The 6,613-nt window shown below is 32.8% G+C and overlaps 1 long non-coding RNA gene across 1 annotated transcript; it reads left to right on the plus strand.

The window, feature by feature from the left end:
* Window positions 1–4,016: 4,016 nt before the first annotated feature.
* Window positions 4,017–4,533, plus strand: LOC127181754 (uncharacterized). Its single transcript, XR_007829814.1, has 3 exons — window positions 4,017–4,076; window positions 4,372–4,422; window positions 4,497–4,533. It is a non-coding gene; the product is annotated as an uncharacterized LOC127181754 (long non-coding RNA).
* Window positions 4,534–6,613: the final 2,080 nt, after the last annotated feature.

Raw genomic sequence — 6,613 nt, forward strand, 5'->3', positions numbered from 1 at the left:
ATACTTGATTATCTTATGAAAATATGCCAACTTTCACCAATTTAACTTTCACCAACACCCATGATATACATTAGCCCAAAATAGATAATGAAGCACTAACCTGGCTGCTCTGTTCTGAACCATCTGAACTTTTTTTTTAGGTGTTTCTCTGATGTACTTGACCATACCATTGGGCAGTACTCAAGATGCAATAACACTAATGATCGTGCCACATCTTTAAAAACTAAAGATGGAATAAATACAGAACATTTCCTAGCCACTGCTATACCTTTTCACATAATGCTTACTATGTAATCTGTATGTTTAGACCAGAACAGCATATTGTCATGTTTCACACTCAGCAACTTAACATTTGTTACGTGTTCCACTAGCATCCTATCAATAAAAGCAGCCTTAGTAATATTACTTTTATAACAAAAAAAATACATCTAGTTTTTTCTATATTAAAAATTTATTAATTTGAACCCACTTAGAAATTGTTAGCAGCTCATCACTTAAGTTTTTCTGAAGCACAGCTAATGTGTATGTGCTGCAGAAAACATTGTAGAATTATTTGTATACGTAAATATATTAGCCTTATCAACAACATATGGTAAATCATTTATGAAAATAGAAAACAATAATGGACCTAAACATCTACCTTGTGGGACACATCAATAAATATTTTCAGCCTCCGAAAAAGATACATTATAAAACACTCTCTGTTTTCTATTAGAAAGATAACTTCCAATATAGTTAAGGACTGTAAGTGAAAAAAACCATTACATTTTAGTTTAGCCATTAGAATATCATGGTCAACAGAGCTGGGTAGATTAGGGCTATTTACAAATTGTAATCTGTTACTGATTCCAAATTACATCACAAGAATTGTAGTCAGTAGTGTAATCCATTACATTACACATTTTAGGTAATATAATCAGACTACATTTAGATTACTTTTGACCTAGCTTGTTTATCACATTGATTTAAAAAGGATAATATTGTAATATATTGACATAAAATAACAAAGAGTAAGAACATATATTTCATTTAACAACATGAAGTGCATTAAACATTATATTACATCAAGGTTTTTTAAAACTAGTGTTTGTGAAGGAACTGTAAGGGGTTTATGAGTTTAATTAAAAGCTAATAATCAATTAAATAATTTAAAAAAATGTTAACTTAAATTTATTTTTAAATCAATCCAAATAAAAAATGTAAGTATTTTATTTGTTTACCTGCATGTCACGTGACCATTAACCGATGTCAGAGAACCAATGAACATGCAAATGTGATAATTAAAAATCTCAGGGGTACTTCAAGTAAATGTATTAGGTGAAGGTAAATTTGTGCATTTTAATGTGTTTGAAAGACAAACGCCTTTCAAAGAAATACATGGATAAATAAACTACAAAGGGATAATTCAAATAAAATAAAAGTAGTTGAAACGCTTCTTAAGACTTTTTGAATGTATAATGCTAGGCCAGGGTTCCTCAAATCTTACCCAGGAGGGCCAATCCACTGCAGAGTTTAGCTCCAACCCTGATCAAACTCACCTGCCTGTGATTTTCTAATGATCCTGAAGACATTGATTAGCATGCTCAGATGTGTTTGATTAGGGTTACAGCTAAACTCTGCAGGAAAGTGGTTCTTGTGGGCCAGATTTGAGGATCCCTGTGCTAGGCTATTTTAGTTACTATTTTAATTACAAGTTCTTTATTTTTGGAATCTGATTATGTAATCCAGATTCTTCTCTGATGGTCAATAACAACAAAAACTGCTATATAAGAACAGCACCCACCATTCATCTGACGTGTACGCTAGTAGCCTCAAAGGCGGGTTAATATCGCTCAGCTTTATGCTACTTAATTTATGGTCTGATAAGGGGCGAAAATGTGAGAAATCTTTTACACAGTTAAGAATAGAAGATAAAATTCGAAAAATCCTTGGTAGTAGGATTAATAAATCGCCATTCATCAGTATAGGAAAGGTCAGCGCAAAGGGATCCATCATTATTTAATCTACTATTAAGTCTGGGGCGATATCTATCCAAGAGATCGTCCATTCATTCATTAAAGTCTCCAACCACGTGCAATTATCATCCGCTAGCAACAAATGATGTGTTGCGTCGTTCTAAATTCTCATTGGCCTTGAAAAATCAAGTTTAAATAGCTTCTTGCCTGTGCTCACTGCAGAGCCAAATGACCTAAAGCTCCCCTCCCTGGATGTCGAGCTCCACATGTGTGGAACTAATCTTGAAAAGCTCAGCATTTACTCTCCGTCTCAGTGACGTTTGTTCGCTGCTGAGTGTTGCACTGAAACAGCCGTTTGGATGCGCTTAACAACAACTGATATCAGACTAATTTAAGAAAAATATGAGGATCTTCATGATTTTTCTCCTTGGAATTCACATGACCTGTGCTGCTAAATAGGCTATCTTTTTTGTGACGATCCTTATAAATTGACTTAACAATAGGCTATCTATCTATTTTGTGACGATCCTTATATATTTACTCAAAATAAAGCAGCATTAATTATTTTCATTATGATATTTAACCAAAACATTTAAACCATATAACTTGTTATAAGTAATTTCATGTAATAATCATTGTAAATTTCATTAATGAATAGGCCTATTATTATTAATAGTAATCACTGTTTTTCAGCAACCCACACTTTGCAGTACTTCTACACTGCAACCTCAGGCATCCCCAATTTTCCAGAATTTATTTCACTGGGAATGGTTGATGGGCAGTAGACTGACTACTATGATGGTAACCTTAAGAGAGCAGTTTCAAAAGTTGAGTGGATGAATACTGTTGACGACCCTGAGAACTGGAGAACTGAGTGCTGGAAGTGAATTGATATTTAAAAACAGCATTGACAATATTAAGCCTTGTTTCAATCAAAGTGGGGGTGAGTTGAAAATACACTTGTAATAATTATGTCCTACTCATAAAAAGAATTTTAACTTGTGTAGCCAAAAGACAAATCTATTCATTATGTGGCAGCAGGGGCAGTTCACCCTAAAATGAAATAATAATGTTTCACATATTTTTTGTGGGGGTGTCTGAGGAGCCTATCTCAGCATTTCGGGTCACAGGCAGGGAACTTATGACATTTATCTCTGCAGGGTAGACAGAGTAAAAAAAAAAAAAAAACATATATATATATATATATATATATATACACACACACATTTACATTAACATTTATTCATTTAGTAGATGCTTTTATCCAAATTGACTTACAATTGAGGAATACAACAAGCGATTCATCATAAAGAGGCAAATGGCAAATAAACACAGTAAGTGTCATAATACACAGTTACAGACATTGTTCAGATTAGTTCAAGCTGGACAGGGAGAGATAAAGAAAAGAGAAAGCAAAGGGTTTAAATATACAGTAATTTGAAAAAGTTAGGACACCCTATTGAATTCCAAGGTGTTCCATATCAGGAAATAATAATATAAAAAAAAATCTGTTTTTTGTCAGCTCTTAAAATTTGGAAAATAAAACCTCAGATGAACAACAACATGACATATTGCATCGTCAATCATATCGCATTATTTATTTAACAAAAATAAAGCCAAAATGGAAAAGCCATTTTTGACAATGTTAGGACCCCCATTATATTAACATAGGATTCACAAGAGGATTATATGAACATAGGATTCCTTTTGCTTCACTTACATATAATAAAGAGAGTACATGGAGTAAGGGTTATGTGTATTTGGTGTGCTGCTGAAGGGAGGGCTCTGAGCTCAGAATCTTGGATTGAACCAAGAGTAAACTAGACTAAAGCCTAGATAAGGAGCTGTGTAACATTCAGAATCTGATCTTACTGATGTTATAGAGCACAAATCCACATAACCAGGCCGCCATAGCAGTGAAGTCTGCGGCATTTACCACCTAGGTTCCTGATTGACCTAGATGTATTAAATGTATTAAATTTAGTTTGTAAAGAACTTGAAGTTTTAATTGCTGATTCAAACTGATTGTAGTCTCAGTTTTGATGTTAACTTTTGTGGTTGAATTAAATTTACTTACAATTCACCTCTCTGATTGTTTTTCAGAGTTTAAACCTGTCAGCGGTAAGTTCCCTATAAATACAAACAATGAAAATCTATCACAGTGGACTCTGACATAGGTCATGATGTGGTTAAAAGTATCGTCATATTTCTAAATTTATAATGTAATGTTTTTTATAATGTAAAATCATAAAGTAAATTGAAATAAACGTTTTATCCTGAAACATCTTCTCACTGATGTAGAACTTACAAATATGACGTCAGATAGATACAAAAATGATTGCTGTGCTAATCTAAAAGGTCTAGTACAAGCAGTCTGTATTGATTTTGTTGTTGTAATATTGTTTTTCTGTTTTAGGCTCTGACGATGGTTCAAACAGCTCAGCTCATGTTCCACAGACATAAAGATGTAAGTGTGTTTATATTCATCAGTGTAACTGTGTCAGTCATATAAAATCAATAAAATGTAATGTGTTTTTCTAGCATTTTAGGAGATCAGATGAGTGAGAGATGAAGACAGATGAAAAATGACACTTTTCCTGCTGTCTTACAAAACTCTACACAAACAGTCAAATGCACAGATTCAAAGATTTCTTAAATTGATCTGCCTTATGGTTATACATTAATTATTCATTTGCAAGGTTGATTGATCTGTTTGTGAAAGATGAATCTGTAGGTTTACAATGTCAGTACTCACCACAGAAAATTAATTAGAAAATAATAGAAACCTTTAGTGTTTATAATTGATGTACATTTGGGTACAGAAAGCAAATAAATCAGGAATTCAGGGAAAGGCTGCTAAGTTGTGAAAAACTATTTGTTTATCTACCACAACATTTAAATACCTTTCATTTCAAATAGCCTAAATTGGATAATTTGTGGCATTGGGCTATTGCCCTTAATTAAAGGAATACAATCAGTATGCTTCATATTATATTCCTTATGGGATTTTTGGGCCTTTTCTGTTTTTATATGGTTTTGTTTAAATTATTTAAATGATAAGCTGTACTACAGCATAGTTTACTCTTGTTAAATAATTGTAGATGCTGTGCTATCAAACTTTTACATGATCATCTGAACGGTACAGTTTGAGGTTAGTACATCTAAATTAAGTTGAATGTGAATTAACATGAATGTTTTTGTATACTGGTTGCCTTATAAAAGTTGTGATGTTGATTCTTTAAAAAAAAAGAAAAACTCAGAAAGCAGCAAGTGGTGAATGTCAGTCTTTAACTCTCTTATTCAAATAGTAGAATTCATATTTAATTAAAATCTACATATAAAACCTTTGTTTAAAATGCAGTTAAATATTAGAGAACTACAGAACTAAATGTCTAACTGCATGATTCCCTCCCAAAGTTGATATGAAATATGAATCAGATTCACTTTATTCACCACTGCAGGGATGCAATAGAATCAGAGAATTTTGCTATGTAACTGTTAATTTATAAAAGAGACAAAATTTCAGGTCCAGTAATGATCTGTTTTAAAAAAGGGGAAGGGACATAATAATGTAAATATGCATTTGTGACCCTCAACGAACACTTTCTTCCTGACCTGACCTTTAAAAATGATATTCAATTAAAAAAACCCTGTGAATTCAGTATTCTAGAAGTAATTATATAACATCAATTAGCTGTGAGTGTGTTGTTAGTTTGACTTGCCATAGTCATTGTAAGGGTCAAAGAAAGTCACAGAAAGACACATTAAGACAGACATTCCAAGTGGGACACATTTGTACAAATGGACCAGCCCACTTTGACACACAGAGGGAAAAATAAACACACAAATATTTCAAAATACAGTGATAACAACAAAGCCAAACAAATAAGTGGAAATAATAAAGACAATAATTTGCCATCAAGGGGAAAAAAATAATCAAAGACCCAAACATAAACATCCTGCTCCCCTACAGTTCTCCCCTACAAGTACCGGCGAGCAGAACTAAATAGCGGTGAAAAGCAGCATGCCGGAAAGTTTTCGATGTCTGTGACATGATCCAGCATTGGCTGCACAAAAAAAAAACTTAAAATCAGCTAAGCTAAGCGTTCTACAATCAAACTGTAAATAGCAATATTGGAGATGTTAAGCATCCATCAATGGGGTATCAGGTGTCCTTCACGCTTAGTGCAGGCCACACTGAAGTTTGCTATAATCCTCAGACTTTTTATACTACTCTTTGGGGAATTCTAACACCATCTTAGTCATCAATTTTCCATGTCCTGTGTGATCCAAATGACCATAATGTAGGGTTATTGTGACCTCACAGATTGTGATTTAAAATTAGAAACACTATCTTGCATTATGTCAAAAGGTGGTGCTCATAACCAACAACAGTGTTCAAAAAAATTCTCAAACCATGATTATATTTCATACAGCCTGAGCTGTATTGTAGTCTTTCTAAGAGACATGGAAAATTATATTCATTTGATTTCAGTATCTACTAATAAGACTGTACTAATAATAAGACTCTACTAATAAGTAATGAAGACTTAGAATTTGTTCTACATTTTTGTGTAAAGAATCTTATGTAAAACAATGGCCCTTTATTGCATTTTATTTTACTTTATTTTTATTTATTTATTTAATTATAATTTTTA

Source organism: Labeo rohita, chromosome 19 (assembly GCF_022985175.1).
Source record: "Labeo rohita strain BAU-BD-2019 chromosome 19, IGBB_LRoh.1.0, whole genome shotgun sequence".
In the NCBI taxonomy this organism is placed as follows: domain Eukaryota; kingdom Metazoa; phylum Chordata; class Actinopteri; order Cypriniformes; family Cyprinidae; genus Labeo; species Labeo rohita.